Source organism: Paramormyrops kingsleyae, chromosome 13 (genome assembly GCF_048594095.1).
Source record: "Paramormyrops kingsleyae isolate MSU_618 chromosome 13, PKINGS_0.4, whole genome shotgun sequence".
Taxonomy (NCBI): Eukaryota; Metazoa; Chordata; class Actinopteri; order Osteoglossiformes; family Mormyridae; genus Paramormyrops; species Paramormyrops kingsleyae.
The window spans coordinates 17,832,522-17,852,257 of record NC_132809.1 but is presented as its reverse complement, the minus strand read 5'-3'; the positions used below and the strand labels follow the sequence as shown (position 1 = coordinate 17,852,257).

General features: G+C 47.2%; 1 protein-coding gene across 3 annotated transcripts in view; it reads right to left on the bottom strand.

Moving 5' to 3' along the window:
* Positions 1-19,736, bottom strand: part of LOC111846768 (amyloid-beta A4 precursor protein-binding family A member 2-like) — a 39,804-nt gene that overhangs the window by 18,934 nt on the left and 1,134 nt on the right. The window contains exon 1 of one of the 3 annotated variants that reach the window (XM_072698318.1): positions 18,562-18,586. The exons of the other annotated variants lie outside the window; for them this stretch is intronic. The gene's annotated coding sequence lies outside the window, so the exon portion shown is untranslated. Of the gene's footprint in view, positions 1-18,561; positions 18,587-19,736 lie in introns of those variants that run through there. 3 annotated transcript variants of the gene reach the window in all.

The following is a 19,736-nucleotide window of genomic DNA, read 5'->3' as shown; positions in this document are numbered from 1 at the left end:
TTAGTCCCAGCATCACTGCAAACCCAATGAAAGTGGCCAGCACAGATGTACAGAGACTGGCTTCTGTTCTCTGCAGCCATTTAACAATCACAGCCATTGTATGTGGACATCACCCTGAGCAGCAGTTCATAAATAAAACATCAGAATGAACCTTTCTTGAGAAACATGCAAAATATGAATAGTAAAAGTGAAGAAGACAAAAATCTTCATCTGATCAACAATAAAAAACTTTATGCTCCTGTTAGAATTCCTACACGGCGTAGAACTGTGACCAAAGGTCTGTTCTTCTCAGTGTAGCTGTTCCCCTATTTGGAAACTGCTTCTGCAAAGGAAACTCTTAGGAGCCCTGGTACGCCGCCTAACCACAGCACTGCTCACCGAAGCCCTCTGTCCACTCACCATATCGGAAATTTACATCAGCCACCGTAGGCCAACTACCAAAACGCAACGTCCTTCGCATGGTATAATTTGAATTATAAATCAACTGCATAATTAAACAAACATGGAGTTTTAATATATCCTCTTGGACACAATCAACCCAAACCAAAGTAAATCTAGGCGGATGTGTTTAATTTCTGTTTAAATGCATTGTCTGTTTATTCTCGCTGACAGTCCTAGTCTGCCAACACCTTGTGCTCATCAGTCAGCTCAAAGCAAGGCTGAACCTGCAGTGCTGGAACACTAGCATCAAAGAACTTGCCCAGGGGACAGTCACGGTCAGAGGGTGGTGGTGTCCGCTGGGGCCACGCTGCCACTGCACCCAGCCATGAAAGGGGGGCCTCAACTGCACATCCCCCTTGTTCTGCTGGCGAGAGACAGACAGCTAAGCTGTTTGCGGGAGATTTATGGCTCCGTCAGCGGTGAGAGCGCCTGGCTGAGAGAAGGATGTCAGCAGCTGTTGACCTTGGAAGCTCACCACAGATCCAGTGAGGGGAAACTCACGCCGCTGAGAGTGACATGTCATGCCCTTGTGTTTCAGTGTCTGTGATGGGACGCACACATCCAAAGCGGTCAAAAACAAAACCGAAACCAAACGAAACAGAAACCAAAACAATCCTCACCAAAAAAAAACTGCCCTCTAAAGAGATTCCCCAGGTCCAGGATGTTTGTCCTCTACCAGTGACTGAGGATTTAGTCCAGGGACTGAAACATAGAGCTGGGTTAAAGAAGACAGCTGAGCTCTCATGGCACATGTTTGGTGTCTGTGGAAGAGCTGCAGAATGAGCTAACTGACTGACTTCAGAGCGTGTGGGGGCACTGTACCCTGTGAGAGAGGGAGTGCACCAAAGTCAAAGGCAGGAATAAATATCCTGCTTAAAAGTCCCCTGGAAAACAGTAAGAATTCCCTTGGTGAGCAGAGACCGTTGTGATAGCTAAACGAGTGCAAATGATAACAGATAACACTGTGATGCATACAAGAGGGGACCCGACACAGCCAGCGACCAAAGCCGACTCACGAGGGAGACCTAAGAGGGGACCCGACACAGCCAGCGACCAAAGCCGACTCACGAGGGAGACCTAAGAGGGGACCCGACACAGCCAGCGACCAAAGCCGACTCACGAGGGAGACCTAAGAGGGGACCCGACACAGCCAGCGACCAAAGCCGACTCACGAGGGAGACCTAAGAGGGGACCCGACACAGCCAGCGACCAAAGCCGACTCACGAGGGAGACCTAAGAGGGGACCCGACACAGCCAGCGACCAAAGCCGACTCACGAGGGAGACCTAAGAGGGGACCCGACACAGCCAGCGACCAAAGCCGACTCACGAGGGAGACCTAAGAGGGGACCCGACACAGCCAGCGACCAAAGCCGACTCACGAGGGAGACCTAAGAGGGGACCCGACACAGCCAGCGACCAAAGCCGACTCACGAGGGAGACCTAAGAGGGGACCCGACACAGCCAGCGACCAAAGCCGACTAACGAGGGAGACCTAAGAGGGGACCCGACACAGCCAGCGACCAAAGCCGACTAACGAGGGAGACCTAAGAGGGGACCCGACACAGCCAGCGACCAAAGCCGACTAACGAGGGAGACTTATTCCTGTCAGAAGCCCAGTAGCCCAGACAGCAATGCAGCCTTGATTGACGCCTCTCACAAAAACAGAGGGGTTAAAAGGGGTCATGCCAGACAGATGGATCAGGCAAAGGCTAACAGCAGTAGAGATTCTCTAGGGGACCACCGGTTCAGAGACGGGAAGTTGGTTAGCAAATCTGATTGTTCTGTGACAGAAAATAGCTATGTGGTTTTTACTTTGGGTATTTGAAAGCAGAGCCACCACATAACAGACAGCTCCTGAGCTGAAACTGTTAATCAAAGCAAATGTCTAAGCAGTTCAGGGGACTTTGCTTACAAAATGTTAACAATATGTGTGAAGTCAACAAAACAGCAACAGAATAGTAATTAAGTGGCAGGTAACTGTGGTGAGTCACTCCAGAATATGAAACTTGGGCTGGCATCCTCTAACATCTGCTGTAGATCAGCTGGAAACACAAGCTTCCCAGTGCTTCTAAACCTCCATTAATTAATGGATTAATTTACTGGGTTTCAGAAAATGTTTAGTCTCAAATGTTTTAATGTTTGGCTCATTTATCTTCATGAGATATTCTACAGTTACCACTCCGTGTGACTTATAAATGAAAACAGTTAATAGTTCAAATGTGTTTTGTGATTCTGAATTACAGTACAATTTGAATAGTAGTTAATTCCTTTATGGAGGTGGTCTGTCTCAATACTTTGGTGCAACAAAAAAAAACCAAAGAAAAGGAAAAAAGACACTTTTGAAATGAATATGAGGAGCTTGCAAGCGACCAGCAGCTGGTGAGTGCAGCTTATGGACCATGAGAAACCCTTTAAATCATATCTAAAGGGGACAGGTGTGTTTGACCTTTGCCTAGGAGATGGACAGCTACACACAACAGAATAATTGCTTCTGAGATTTTTACCATTTTTACTATAATTACTCCAGTAACACTCAAATTGGTTTTGAATTGAATTAATTAGTTCTTCAGCAATTTCATTTTTTAACACTTTATAAATATTCAGTATGAATTTTGACTGAAGAGCCACTATTCTTTGTTGTTAACATGCTTTTCATTTTGCCACTACAGGTGTGATTATGGACTCATTCAGATATAAAGAAATCTATGGTTTGACTACAGCGTTAATAATAACAATGTGTCTTTGTTCCTTCCACTATTTTCCACCATTCTTACTCAAGAAATGCAAAGTTCATGCAACACTAAATGAGAGCAATGAGCTACTTTCCTTGGTGTTTGTGACGTGATCTGTATCAAGAGAAACATTCATTCATTCAGCAGCCCAGGTAAAGATACTGAAGAGCTCGGCTGAAGTGAAGAAGCATGCAGAAAACTGGTCAGTAGATAGAAATTAAACGCACAGCTCAAAATTAAACACACAACTCAAAACTATACAAGATTTCAGGCACGCACCACACACGCACACGCACCACACACGCACACGCACCACACACGCACACGCACCGCACACGCACCACACACGCACACGCACCACACACTTATGATCAAGCTTATAAGAACTCTGAAGGCACACATGGGACGCTGATGGCAGTGAAGATCGGTCATGTCACCACACTCTGTTGCCCTGTTTCGCTCTCTTGTACAGAACACACACACACCCGCTTCATCCAGGCTGTGCAGTACCAGAAGATCACCAAACAGCAGAAATGACTGCCTCTGTACAGAACAGAAACTCCAGATGGCCTGAGAGATACACATACCCATAAAGAAAGAAAAGCAAATGGCCTCCTCCCCCACAAATTCAGTTTATAGAGAGAAAGAATTATATTTGCTCTTTCCAAATGGCTTCTTCTCGATAACCGAGCACCCAAACCTCACACAAGTCAGAATATAGCGCCATCAACACAATGACCCGGGTTTCAAGACCAACTGGACTGAGCATCATTCTATAACACTGGGGGGGGGGCAGACATGGCTGGAAGGAGGAGCCTGAGCGAAAGATAGCGAGACGGAATAAAACTAAAACAACAGGGAGGGTGAAGGCGGACTGAAAGGCGGCAGAGTGCAGTCCGACATGCCTGGGGGGGGCGGAGCCAATAAGCTTGCCATCATGGTCATCATTAGGTCCAATAGCCCCGAGTATTTTGAGCCTAACCCCCGACTGTTTTACCCCAGATGCCAGTCTTTCTTCAAAAAGCCCCATGAAAACTTCACTAGGTCCCTTATTTTTTTCCAATAGCTAGAGACCTTCCTGCTCGCCATCTACTAATATTTCCATCGTCCCCCCACTTTATCATCATGTACAGCAGAAAGCATTTGCCGAAGGGAGATGGGTGAGAGGAACCACCGGGGAAAAAAACGCACACATGGTAAACCTCCAGAATGGATTCCATTGTAAAATCCACTCTGTGCCCTTTCAGACTCCGAGTTCCCCTCCGGCGCGTGTCACACATCACGGTCACCCCATGCATCCCGCTCACTGCAGTACCTGCCGGCCCCCATGCACAGCTGGAGTTCTGACCTTTCTCTCAGCACTTCCTCACCTCGTACCTTCTGGTCATCAGTACAATCAGTCAACCGACACACAGTATTTTGGGGCAGGACTCCCACCTGCAGGGAACACATTCCTCCAGTCACTCACATCTCCCAGAAGCCCACAGTACAGATCAGACCTCACTTGATGCATCCGGAGATGGTCTCTTAGCGGGCAGAGCATGCCGGCCTCTGCACTGCACCACATGCCCGTCTCTGTATGAACCGATGGGAAGGATGACGAAAGAGATATACAAAGGTTTCAGATGCATTCCGATAATTTTACATTTCTAGTCAGACCAAAATGCCAAGAATATTGGGAATAATGGAAGATGACCAGCGCCACAGAGCCGGGAATAACGGGAGATACACAGCGCCACAGAGCCGGGAATAACGGAAGATACACAGCGCCACCGAGCCGGGAATAACGGGAGATGCCCAGCGCCACCGAGCCGGGATTAACGGGAGATACACAGCGCCACAGAGACGGGATTAACGGGAGATACACAGCGCCACAGAGACGGGAATAACGGGAGATGCCCAGCGCTACAGAGACGGGAATAACGGGAGATGCCCAACGCCACCGAGCCGGGAATAACGGGAGATACACAACGCCACCGAGCCGGGAATAACGGGAGATACACAGCGCCACCGAGCCGGGAATAACGGGAGATGCCCAGCGCCACAGAGCCGGGAATAACGGGAGATACACAGCGCCACAGTGACGGGATTAACGGGAGATACACAGCGCCACAGAGACGGGAATAACGGGAGATGCCCGACGCCACAGAGACGGGAATAACGGGAGATGCCCAACGCCACAGAGCCGGGAATAACGGGAGATGCCCAGCGCCACAGAGCCGGGAATAACGGGAGATGCCCAACGTCACAGAGCCGGGAATAACGGGAGATGCCCAGCGCCACAGAGCCGGGAATAACGGGAGATGCACAGCGCCACAGAGCCGGGAATAACGGGAGATGCACAGCGCCACAGAGCCGGGAATAACGGGAGATGCACAGCGCCACAGAGACGGGAATAACGGGAGATGCACAGCGCCACCGAGACGGGAATAACGGGAGATGCCCAGCGCCACAGAGCCGGGAATAACGGGAGATACACAGCGCCACCGAGCCGGGAATAACGGGAGATGCACAGCGCCACCGAGCCGGGAATAACGGGAGATACACAGCGCCACCGAGCCGGGAATAACGGGAGATACACAGCGCCACCGAGACGGGAAAAACGGGAGATGCCCAGCGCCACAGAGCCGGGAATAACGGGAGATACACAGCGCCACAGTGACGGGATTAACGGGAGATACACAGTGCCACAGAGACGGGAATAACGGGAGATACACAGCGCCACCGAGACGGGAATAACGGGAGATGCCCAGCGCCACAGAGCCGGGAATAACGGGAGATGCACAGCGCCACAGAGCCGGGAATAACGGGAGATGCACAGCGCCACCGAGCCGGGAATAACGGGAGATACACAGTGCCACCGAGACGGGAAATAACGGGAGATGCCCAGCGCCACAGAGCCGGGAATAACGGGAGATACACAGCGCCACAGTGACGGGATTAACGGGAGATACACAGTGCCACAGAGCCGGGAATAACGGGAGATACACAGCGCCACAGAGCCGGGAATAACGGGAGATGCCCAGAGCCACAGAGACGGGAATAACGGGAGATGCCCAACGTCACAGAGCCGGGAATAACGGGAGATGCCCAACGTCACAGAGCCGGGAATAACGGGAGATACACAGTGCCACAGAGCCGGGAATAACGGGAGATCTCCAGCACCACAGTGACAGTTCCACACAGCCCTATTTTTCTCATTCAGCACGACAGACATCCGCATTAACGCCCCCGGATTAAAAAGCGTTGCTCTTCCCCAGTTAATGACGCCAGTCTTCGTGTTGGCGGTCGGGAAGGCAGGCAGGCTGGCAGAGAAGCATATTTACATATTAAATACTGAATCGCAATGCTTGTTCACGTTGTTCCTCAGGAGACTGATTCATTTGCTGTGATGATTTTGACAAAGCAGAAGCAAAAACCCACACACAAAACAAAACAAGTGATAAAAAAAACCCTAGTGGGAAAGCTAAATACCATAATGGTTTCTGCAGCTTGATCACACTGGGATCCAATTCCTTAGACCATTATTAATTGCGAGGATACATTTTTATCCAAAGACATTTACAGAATGCTGGATTTTCTTATAATTTCTTGTCTGATGAAAAAATTCAAGGTGCATCATATGTCAATAAATTAGTCCGGCAGCATGCTGTACCATCAACAACTGCTGGATCGGACACACATGTGGGTGAATGACGTCATGCACATTTTTGTGCAAGCCTACAGTCCCAACATTTTTGTATTCAAAATCCAAAAATATCAGCTATTGCAACCATCTAAACAAATGAGCAAAGTAAAAACATTAAAATAATGTTCTAATTTTTTAAAAAATTAGATTTGCATAATTCTATGATTGAATCCTTTAAACTCATAAAAAAATTGCAAATCACTGCTTTTAAAACCACTACGATAATTGAACAACATTTGCCTACAAAATTACATTACCTCAAATGTCAGACGGCACAACCAGGAAAAAGGGGCCATTAATTTAATAGTCATTTTAGAAAACAGTGTAGTGGATGTTACTTCATAAAGACCCAAAGTGATCTTTATGGTGCAGGAAAAGGTCAGCAGATCCAATTGCAATACTGACAAAAAGTGGCACTTTAAGTTCACGGTCAGGTTTGCAGTTTCCATGTCAAACGGTGCAACCCATGGAAAACCATGAAAATAATCTTTTTAAAACTGAGTGTATAATCTTCATATCAAGAAAAAAAGTTTGTGCAGGGGCCCCAAGTAAATGTTATATGAAATATGAAATGAATTTGATATGTCAGGTGGCGCAACCATATACAACTATATACAGATAGATGAATGAATGAATGATGGAATGAATGATGGAATGAACAAATGAATGCTTGTCTGCAGATTCTGTTTCTAACCCGGGCTTCATTCTGACTGTATTTGGGCCTGATCTGGTGCTCATGCTGCTGTTGATCATGTTAATGCTGGTGTCATTTTTGCCTCAGATCTCAGCAGAGCATTAAAGCAGATGCACAAGTGTCTTTTCCCCGGATTGTACTGGACATGGAGCAAGATGGCCACCAGAAATTACACGGAGGCTTGTGTGCCACAGCTGTGCCTTTCAAGCACTTGTTAGCACCTTCTCGGGGCCCATCTGCACAGCTAAACACAAATGGGGGGGGGGGGGGGAACACAGCTTACAGCACACTAATTATTCTCATAAAGATTAGGGGTGGCCCACAACTCAGAATCGCTGATTAAACGTCATTAAACGGCGCGGTGCTCAGGCCGGCAGAACAGGCAGGACTGAGCACGGCATTCTGCCCACATCCACCCTCAGCATCACACGTTTTGAGAGGCTGTGCTAAAATATAACTAATGGGAGCCGCTCTATAATTTATCAAGAAAGGCTTAAATATCAGAGCGCTGGAACAAATCAATTCAAGGGTAGAAACAGCCTCCGCTAGCGCTCCGCTCATTTACACAACACGGCACCTGGGGGGGGGGGGGGGGGGACGCTGAACTCACTCCCCGCAGGAAGTCATTAAGGAGCGAGCGTCCCGCATTCAGCGATCTCCCACACACACAGCCAGCCGAGCGCGTCGGCATCAGTCACCTTTCCGGACGATTCTTCCAGGGTGCTTTCCACGTGACTGTTTGGACAATGTATACCGCATCCCCCCCCCTCGTGGGGAGGAAGCTAAAGATGCCAAACAGCCGCATCGGGCAACAGACAAGAGGCCTGCACAGCCAGCGACAGACAGCCGGTCTGACAGGCGTGTAACGACCCACGTGTCACGCAGTCAGTCTGTGGTGTTTCCTGGAGCCACCGAGCCGAGAAACACTGACAGAACATGAAGGATCCTCCATACATACAATGTCAGTGCATACATACATACATACACACACACACACACACACACACACACACACACACACACACACACACACACACACACACACACACACACACACACACACACACACACACGGTCAAGCTTATAAAAACTCTGAAGGCACACATGGGGCGCTGATGGAAGTGAACATCTCTATCATTCTGTTTCTCTCTCTTGTACAGAACACAGTGTGTGTGTGTGTGTGTGTGTGTGTGTGTGTGTGTGTGTGCATTGTGTCCTGTACCTGTCAGGAGGCAGCATGGGGGCCAGCTGTGTGAGCACCAGCTCCATCTCCATGTTCACAGAGGTGATAGGAGGGCGACAGGCTCTTTGTACTGGGGCCATGAGCACGGCCGGTCGCCCAGTGACCGACCCACTTCTCACCTCTCCCACCTGCTCCCACCTGCTCTCGCCCTCCCCCACCCTCTCTCAGCCACTCACCCACCCCCCTGCTCTCACACTCTCCCACCTGATCCTGCCCTCTCTCAGCCATTCTCGCCCGCTCTCGCACCCGCCCTTGCCCGCCCCCGCTCTCGCACTCGCCCGCTCCCTTGCCCGCTCCCGCCCGCCCCCGCTCCCTCGCCCGCTCCCGCCCGCTCCCTCGCCCTCTCCCGCCCCCGCCCGCTCCCTCGCCCGCTCTCGCCCGCTCCCGCACTCTCTTGCCTACTCCCATCCATCTCACACGACACTGCATCTTCATGTTGCTCTTACACTTGACTTAGTCTCCAAGAGAAAGCTTTTTTGTTTTTTTCCTGTCAACGCTGCATTTCTCTGCAGTGACTCATTACCCAAATAATTACTTCAATTTGAAAGCCATTGAGTGCTAAGAAAAGCTGCCTACCCACAACAAATGGGGTTATCCAGCTCAGGCCAGAAGATACCGGAACACTCTCACCGGTACTTTAACTTATCATAACACGTAGAACTGCTGTCTTCTTGGTTTGACTCTGCTATTCTGTCTAAAAGGCACCTTTCAGCCATTGGCACCCACCCACTAGTCACACCAGGTCTCCCAGCCCTGTGTCTGTTCATGACGTGCAAGCACCACCCCCCACACCTGTAAGGGACCTGACCCGATTCCCACATGCTCTTTGATTTCTCTAGGACTGGGTTTCCGGGACCTTCGTCACCAGGCTCCAGATTAACATAGCAGAGCAAGTGGCTCAGTTCTGGCAGCACATCTTTAATGCGAGTACTGCGGAAGGTACCAAGCGGACTGCAGCCTCGGTTTACGGGGGTGTCAGTGAAGTACAGCCTGAAAGGTCAATGACGTGCACTCCGGCACCCTCACTGAGACCATCACGCTCTGCTCCCAAAAAATAAACTCCGGTGTCAAGTTCAGAAAACAAATATAGGAGTCCTCACAGCATGGCGAAAAAGCGAGGGCACAATGGTGCTTTATGGTTAAGTCAGTTATTCCACTAGGCTTCACTTTCTGTCCGCTGTCACTTCGGATAAAGTGGCATGGAAGTGACAATAGTATAGTGATGAAACTTGATTGGCAGGACACACCCACTTTCTGTAGCACACTTGCAGAGAACAATGGAAATGCTTTCGCTTGACATTTGCTTTCATGTGCATGTTTAACTCCTACTCCACCAGCTTGCACTCCATTGAACAATCTGGCAGAACACAGGCTGAAAGACTAGGGGAGTGGCTGTTGAACCTTGCTGTAGCAGCCTGCCTGTAGATTATGAGAAGCATTGAGTGAAGGAATGGATAAAAATTGCAAAATGAGAGACCTGCAAATCGCTTTGGATATTACGGTCTGCTGAGCGAATGAACGAGTGAATGTTTTAAATGCCAGAAAGCCATTACATATCAATCCAAGGGCTGTGCAAGGAGCCAAAGGTCAAGGTGTGAGGAGGTAGTGAGCATGGAATCATGACCTCCCTTAGGACCCACTGAGGTCAACCGAGCCTGAACCTGCAATTATACTTCAGAGTCACTGTGACGCTCAGACGACTTGCACGTCCAATCTGCGAAGACGGTTTCTCATTTTCACATCATACATGCCTGATGCTTATTGCCAGGGAAGAACTCACACTGATCAACTGCTTCAGTGGAGCTACCTAGTGAGGTTTTTACTCACCTACTGAAAATCCTGAGAATTTCCTGATATGAAAAATAAATGGACTGACATACACTTGACCGGCGTATATGTTTCAATTAGCCGACGATGGACACATGGAATGGTATGCACCGAAAATGCACTGGGTAACAAAGGAATCTTGTGCCTCCCTTGCTCAGCCCCCGAGAGATAAAACGCCAAAGAGCACACAAGAGATTACCTTCCCAGCGGCACCCAGCAGTCACACTTCATGTGCAAAATTCTGATAAACACCATTTGGGGCCCTCCTTCAGAGGACAGCTGTGAGTAGGTGGAAGACCAGGCAACGCTGTGTTGGTATGAAATGTAGAGGCGGCTGGAAAAAGCCCACGATGGCCCCCCTGCCTACACTCCTGCGTCTTCCCAGTCTAAGCTGGGAGCTGAAGGATACTGAGCAAGAACCCATAGAGGAAGAGAAATAAGCCAAACCGTGTGCAACATTGATTGCGATGGGCGGCTAGGTTGAGGTTAAGTTTAGGCACGACCTCATTTTTCATACCATCATACCGCCCAGACGTTATAGCGTGGTATACAGTATTTTCAAAAGGAATACTAATCCGATCTTCTCAAGTCCTGGCACCAAGCGATAATATTTCGGCACATTTTATAGTGGAGAACCGCCCCACCAACCACTCAAAACACTGTGATATATTGTATTACCGTAATACCATCCAAGCCAAGTTGAGTATTGAAATACTTTGAATTCCATTGGCAATATTAAGAAAAGGCAAGTGATTCATCAGCACGGTTTTCTGTTTTTTGGCACAATTTATGCCAACACCACCAACTTATTTAATAAACTCTGTTAGTAGATAAGTTCTATTTGGCTAGAATTTATTTTCGGTAGATTTACATTTTCATCTCCTATTTGCTTTAGAAATATCTCAAAATTTATTGCAAAAAAATTGACATTGCATGAAATTCCAATATCATGCAGCCCTAAGGGGAACATCAAGACCTATGGTTCCGAAACATCTCGTGACTCTGTTGTAATTCCATACACAGGACTCCCATTCCCAAAGTGTCACCAGTCACGCCATTCTCAGCCAGCAACCTGAGAAATACGAGAAATCCCAAAATGCACCGGCATGACAGAGTGCATGAGGGGGAAGCAGAAAAGCATGCTCAGAGCCTACTGTAACGATCCAGCTTCTCCCTGGAGAAGTACAGTATCGAGCTCATTATATAAGAAGTGAACAGAACACTTGAACACTTTCAGTCATCAAATGGGACTCTTGGCCCGTCTGGCAAGGCTCAGCCTGAGGTAATGAGGGGCATCACCGCCAAGAGACAGCCTCATTATGAACCTCCAGATTCTCCTTTTCATGGACTCCTCAGGTTTGTTTCAGTGGCCTTTTGAAAAGTCCTGGAAACATCATCCGAACCTCTTAACATGCAGCTGCAGCTGGATTGGCTGGCAGACCTCCTCTGCTTGGAGATTGGTGTTAAAAGCTGCCTCAGTGATACTGTCGATAAGGCCTTTGAGCTGCCCGTGTGGAGAGGAAAGGGTCTGAGCACACGCTGGACTAATGACGTCCTCCATACACTTTCATCTCTATTGTGCCACAGAGCGGTAAGAAGGAATTCAATTAGACGTCTCTCACATGAAATTAACGTACCTCTGCCATCTATAATTAAAACTACATCGAGTGGCCTGTTTATTAGGAAAAACTGCTCGTTAACACAAAAAGCCAGTCCCTACAAACAATGAATTGTGTGACTGAAAATGTACAGGACATAATTAGACGTACATGTATTTGTTTAACATTATAATGGCTAAGAGAATGTTCTGATGAACAAAAAACATCCAGTCAGCAGTAGTTGTGTGGGTGAAAAGCACCTTCTTGATGAGAGAGGTCGGAGAAGAATGGTCAGACTTCTGAAAGCTAACAGGAAGGACACAAGTGAAAAGATAACAGCTTATTAAAACAGTGATGTGCAGAAAGGTCTCACTGAATATACAATTTATCGATCACTGAATGAGTTCTGGGGGCAAAAGTGGGTCCTACCTGACACTAGCTAGGTGTCCCTACTGAAGTAGGCTCTACATGGTACTAGACAGATGTCCTAATAAAGTGGGTCTTATCCGGTACTAGCTAGGTGTCCTTAATGAATTAGGCACTACCTGGTAATAGCTAGGTGGCCCTATTAAAGTGGGCCCTACCTGGTAATAGCTAGGTGGCCCTATTAAAGTGGGCCCTACCTGGTAATAGCTAGGTGGCCCTATTAAAGTGGGCCCTACCTGGTAATAGCTAGGTGGCCCTATTAAAGTGGGCCCTACCTGGTAATAGCTAGGTGGCCCTATTAAAGTGGGCCCTACCTGGTAATAGCTAGGTGGCCCTATTAAAGTGGGCCCTACCTGGTAATAGCTAGGTGGCCCTATTAAAGTGGGCCCTACCTGGTAATAGCTAGGTGGCCCTATTAAAGTGGGCCCTACCTGGTAATAGCTAGGTGGCCCTATTAAAGTGGGCCCTACCTGGTAATAGCTAGGTGGCCGTATTAAAGTGGACCCTACCTGGTAATAGCTAGGTGGCCCTATTAAAGTGGGCCCTACCTGGTAATAGCTAGGTGGCCCTATTAAAGTGGGCCCTACCTGGTAATAGCTAGGTGGCCCTATTAAAGTGGGCCCTACCTGACAATAGCTAGGTGGCCCTATTAAAGTGGGCCCTACCTGGTAATAGCTAGGTGGCCCTATTAAAGTGGGCCCTACCTGGTAATAGCTAGGTGGCCCTATTAAAAGTGGGCCCTACATGGTACTAGCAATGTGTCCCTACATAAGCAGCCACTGAGTGCACATTCTCAGGGGCTCAGCAGCTTTCACGGACAGCGACCTGTGCAGTCTCCATTGCTCCTTGGTTACTGAGCAGCGCAATTACTAAAGCATGCATGTTAAACACATTTTCCAGGGAGAAACAATTGCCTGTTTGGGGAATTTGCATCCAGTTACTGTGACACTTATTGCTAATTGCAATGATCATGCCAAGACCATTTCGGAAACAAGAGTCCAAAACCACTGCCCCCCCCCCCCGGGTTAGCCCAGAGTCCAAAGTCCACATAGACACATATAGCCATTTAATGTGTAACCAGGGCATCTTATGGTTAAAATGACTTTAGATCGATTCTCAGGATTTCAGCAGAGAAGATACTTAGGTCTAGCATATGTGGGTGTAGATTGTGATTTTTGTAGAAAATGTTTGGTGGGCGTTTCTCACACCCTCACGCACCCTGACCTTCTTCAGGGCTTACTCACTATGCCTCAGACACTTACGCTGGTGAAATCTTTTGCAACTTAACCCAAATGACTTTTTGTAACTTTGCTAGCTTACAAGCAATCTTCACATCTTAAAAGAATATTTCATTTCATCGGGGAAGCAAATGTTACACCAAGGTGAACTGGAGGCAGCTCTTCAGTTATGGATCCATGAAAATATCAGGTTCCCACAGTACAATCCGGGCTGTCCCTCCTGTTTCCTTTGGTCAGTGATCACATCCAATCATATCCTCTGTAGCAAGCATCACTCTATGTCCAATCATCTAGCAAAATTTTCCCTTCTAAAGTTATAACTTGCTTAACAATAGACCTGTATTCTTCATGGGTTAAGGAGACAAAATCTTTACCAACCACTAAATGAGATCATTCAAATAACACCATATAAACCCCACTATAATTATCACTCTTGGATTCTCCCTTGGGTCCCAAGAGCCACTGGTTAAATGCCTTTCAGATTCGGATCCAGTTCCTTCAGTAACATTGGGTTTTGCAGACAATGGTTCCCTTGGAGCAGATGCCCTGAATGCTGTTGTGTGCCTTGATTTCAGTGGCAGATAGTGTATCTCCCTCCTTCCCTCAGAATGTGTCACGTCCCGCATGCGCCGGGAACACGGTCTGGAGCCTTGCTGTCTGAAACGTGAGGAGCCCCTAGTGTGAGCTGTCCACGGTGCTGAGCGGTGTGTCCTCACCTCAGGGAGCCCTGGGCTATGATTCCTCCGAAAGGAGCACAGAAACTAAAGCACGGCATTAAGAAGAAGAAAAAAAACAACAACATTAGCAGTTTGTGTTGAATGGATTGATGGATTATAAAGATTCCATAACTGCACCAATATAAAAACCTCTGCTTTTTGGGATGGACAGTAACCAGGACTGCCGCTCCCAGCCGTTCAGCAGACTAGCATCCTGATGAAGTGCTTTGTTAAACATCAAAGGGATCTGACCACTGTGCAATGTATAAACTACACTGATCCCTACACCGATAAACTACACCCTTCACCAAACCACAGCACAGTATATAAACTACACTGATCTCTACACCGATAAAGTACACCAACAAACCAATGACCACTGTACAATGTATAAACTGCGTTTGGTTCAGGGGGGAACTCTGAAAGTCTCCAGTCCAAAGAAAAACAGTGTCACAATTTGGAAACACACCAGGTGCACAGGAACAGCACTTCCAGGTATTTAAAGAACTATGAAAACGAGAAGATGTGGTGGGGGTGTCACACGCCTATACACTGCGTCACGCGTCATAAAAGGGATGCAGGCTGCGAGGAGAGCACTGCGGTTAAAGGGGTGTGAAAAGGTGACTGGGAAGAGCCTGCCGGGGGCTGGCTGACGTGCCCATGGGGAAGGGGCTTAACCTGACGTGCTGCAGCGTAAAAATCCTTCCGCACAACTGGGAAAAGCGAGGAGAGAAAAAAAACAAGCATCAGCTAAACCGCTAAACCCGAAGATGAAGCTGCGTCCTCCAAGAACGTCGGGAGGGCATGTGGCTCTGCGGGTTTGGGCGCTGTGCTCGTGATCGCAAGGTCGCCAGTTCAAGTCCCGTGGCTGGTGGAGTGATGTCACTGTTGGACCTTTGAACAAGGCTCTTAACCCCAATTGCTCCAGATCCTCACATGCACATAGCACTGGACAAAACTGCCCTAAATAAATGTACTACGGAGGGCTAATTCATATTCTACTGCTGACCAAAGACTGATGTACAAGGCAGATAAAGGGTCTTGGTGGTGAGCTGTTCTTACACATGCAGAACCAATCAGCATTAGCAGGTCCTTGTACATTTAAACTACGATGTAAATTCATCATGCACAGATGCATGTTTCCGTTTAATTAAGGGAAGAATATTACCCTAGAAAAATGCTATAACCCCCCACCACCATAAATCTGCTTCCCACCAGAATCACATCTTAAAAGGTTTCTCAGAAGCCATTTTCTGCAAAACTCTTTGACACAAAAAAGGACTGAGCTTAGTGTCAAATGCTTTGAGCTCGATTTAACAGTCCGGCTACCAAATAAATAAATAAATGAAACCGAGGGGATTATGAAAAATAACCTTACACAGCTGGAAGCAAAATTCATCATAAACTAAATATGGCAGATAAGGATTTGCAAACATGTGGCATAACACTTTGACACTACAAAGACGACTTCGCCAACACAGACATTACAGAATGTCTTTGTATTTCATTTCAAAATGAAGGCCTTTCAATGGGTGACGTCACACGCAGGACGATGTGGCTCTTTTCCTGAAGGCACTTATTCATTAACATCACCTGAGCACAGTGGTCAAAACCATGCAACAGCATTGGGAAGGTTATTAGCTCGAGTCCCATAATCAGGGAACCCAATCTGAATTGCTCTAATTAAATATGCGGTTGCATTTGAATGGACAAAAATATAGTCTGCTTTAGTTAAGCAAGGAAATGTATGAGACATAAAGAGTCAGAACTGCTACTTCCTTAAAAGGTTAGCCATCTTAATGAGAAAGCAAGCAAAAATATTTATGGACAAGAAAGCTTGGATGAGGTGTTGCATTAAATGGGTACATTTAAATGAAAGTATAAAATTACCTAAAAAAAAAAAAAAAACCCTCAGACTTCACCTCCCCAAATCACTTTCACTAATTTATGGTCAAGGTCATAAAGTATGATCATATATCCTAAACAACTTATGCAGTCGGAGCCATAGCTCCATAGCACCCTTATACATTTATACATTTATACTTATTTAATTGCACTCATTTCTTTACTTACTTATTTTTTTTTTTACTTTTGTTAATGTTTGCACAGTCAAGGAGCGGCTCAGGGTACATTTCACTGTGTGTTGTACTTGTATGACTACGCATGTGACAAATAAAGATCTTGAATCTTGAATCTCTTGAATCTAGCACACAGATAAACCCTGATCCATGCAGCAGTCCATTGCAGGGCATGCGCACACGCAAACACTCACATGCACACACAGACACACTAAAGGCAGTTTAGGCACATCAGTAGATTGTATCCAAAAAAAAAAAAAAAGGAAAGAAAAAAAAGAATATCAGATTTTCCCTAATGTTGCCATTTTGGATTTTTTTTATTTTTATTTTTTTAAAATATTACATCATGAAGTGCCTTGAAACAAATTCTGTGTAAGCATTCAGTACACAACATAGCATACTAGGCAAACTGCATTGGCTGAAAGCGCATGCATGGATCCGGATCAGGCTTAAGCACAGCAGCCTGGGCATCCTGGACAGCCATAGGAGCTGCTTAGCTAGCTGCCCAATGACACAACAGCATTTTATCATCACTTAAATAAGATCAGCCAATCAGCTTGAGAGCATGGCTGACCGTCGTTATGGGGCTCCTCCCATCCACTGCTGCTTAGTGCTGTCAACGTAGGGCCACAAGGAGACACATGCCCCAACTCACAGGGAATTCCAGCCTTGGTGACACCGACTGCGGCAGCACATGACACTGTCCTTGAGAGGACGTCACAGGACAAACACGCCTGGATTACAGGTTAACGCAGAAGACAGGGCCTTCACGCCCATGTAAACACACCACCACAAACGACACAGAGCTGTTCTGCAGGCACGCAATAAAATAAATGAGTGTGTCATCAGTGGAATGAATGATGGGGGGGTGGATTTTTTCTTGTGAAGCTCATGGAGGTTTGGGGGGGGGGGCATTCTGACAAATACTCATCATGAAGGTGTCAGTCTTACAGAGCAGCGGAGAATCAAATCAACCTCTCCACATCAGTTCCCTTGCCACTACTAAGTGACCTTAATCTCACTCTCAACGAGCCTCTCTCAGCAGACCATCAGACATCAGAGATGTGTGCACTTGTCCTCCACTTTTAGCAGTCCCATTTGACACTGGAGGGGGGGGGGGGGGGGAACTCAAGGATGTAGGGTCATCTATTCTGTCCCCAACTAGCTATCCACATCCGACAGGCAGCAGAGGGATGCAGAAGCCAGGACAGACACTGCGGTTCCTCTTACATGCCCATCTGGAGACCAAAGGCTGTCGCTCAGTCTGTCTAAAAGGACCGTTTTGGCCTTACAGCATTTAAAGGGCTCACAGTTAAATCTGTGATGATCCCATAATGAATCCCCCAGCGATGACCCGAGACACAAGCAGATTCGGATCCTCTGGGTCATTCCTGTGTCCTTATGGCGAAAAACAGGGACATTCTTGAGGTGCCTTTTCCATAGAAATAAAAATGGCAGGGTGCCAATTGGGAAGAGCTGTGGCTCATATCACAAGAAGGCAGCCCTCCGTCAGCCACCCCCCGCAGTCACTAACCCCAGACCACACCCCCCCATACACACACAGAGGTTTAACATCTAGAACTCAGCAGATGACCAAACGGCCTACACAGAAGCAGCATGTAGATGTCTGACACACCACATCATGAAAGGAAGATTTACAACCCACATGCACTGCTAGGAATCCAAGCTGAATACCTGGAAAGCCATTCTAGATTTCAAACATCTATTAAAAGGACTCAAATTTTTATTTACGGACTGAAACCTTCAAATTATGGAAGGTTAACCCTGGAAACAACATGCCAGTATTAGCTAATTGCTGAATTATAGATGGTTAACACCCCCCATTACAGTGTAATAAATGCAGTGTCACTTTGCTTACCTATGTCGAATTCCGGTAGTGTCACGGTACTATTTTCAAACACAGGACAGAACCCCCCCCCCCCACCACCACCCGAAAGATTGTTAGCTGAGTCAGTATAGCCATTAAACCTTTATTCAGCATCGCAGTGCTACACAGCTGTGTCGACGTGGTGCGTTATGCAACAGAGCGGAGGAACTAGGTGGGTAAATAAGCCAAATGCGGGGGTTTGACAGCAACCAGCTAGAAGCTGCGCGTGACAGACCCCTCCGGAAGAGCGCGCGGCCGGCCCACAAAGGCATCCCACCTCACATTTAATGCACCATTAAACGGAGGGAGAGTCACCTCATCCCCCGTGACCCTGACCAGAAAAAGCGACTGCAAGCCTGATGGCGGGAGTCACCCCTTGTTGACCAGGTGCTCTCACGCAGCTCTCCTTCATAAATCAGTTTCTAACATAACTACCATGCCAGGCTATTCCATCGACGAAAGAAAGAGGTTACTTATTTTCAAACATAATCAAAGTCACGTCTTCTTTCCATATGCAAAGAAATCCAACTTCTCTGTATTACCTTCAGCCACTTCATGTCCCGCTAGTCTGGAATTAAAATCCAGATGCTGCGTATGTAAAGTCCCGTATACTTGCCCCTATCTCCGCGTCCGTCCTTCATTATTAAAATTTCCGCCTTAAGAAGTCATCCTTCGCGTGTCAGAGTGCTGAGACAAGGGGGTCCCTGGAGTACTAAGTACATCAAAACATTTCACGCCCACAAATACGGAGCCAAACGCAAACCTGTACTATTAAAGAGTTGCCCTATTAAAAACTCATTATCGTACCGTCTTTTATAAAATGACACGAATTAAGCGGCCACTCAAATTCCTACCTTGGGTTCCCTGTTACGTAAAATAACCAAGAAGGCTACAGAGCTCCACAATAAATAGATGCGCGACAAATGTAACTGTACAAGTATGACATTGCATGTTATGAATGTGTCGCACACCTACAAATGGCCAAATACATTATAACCCCCTGTTGAAAAAGAAAAAGATGCATTCATTGCATTATGAGACACGGGGGAGAGAGAAAAAAAAACTCTGGGGATATTTGAAGCAGCGTTGTTTTGAATGTCATTTTCACCCAAACTGTATTCTCTAACTCGGTAAATAGGAATAGAAAGCATAACGTTTATTGGTAC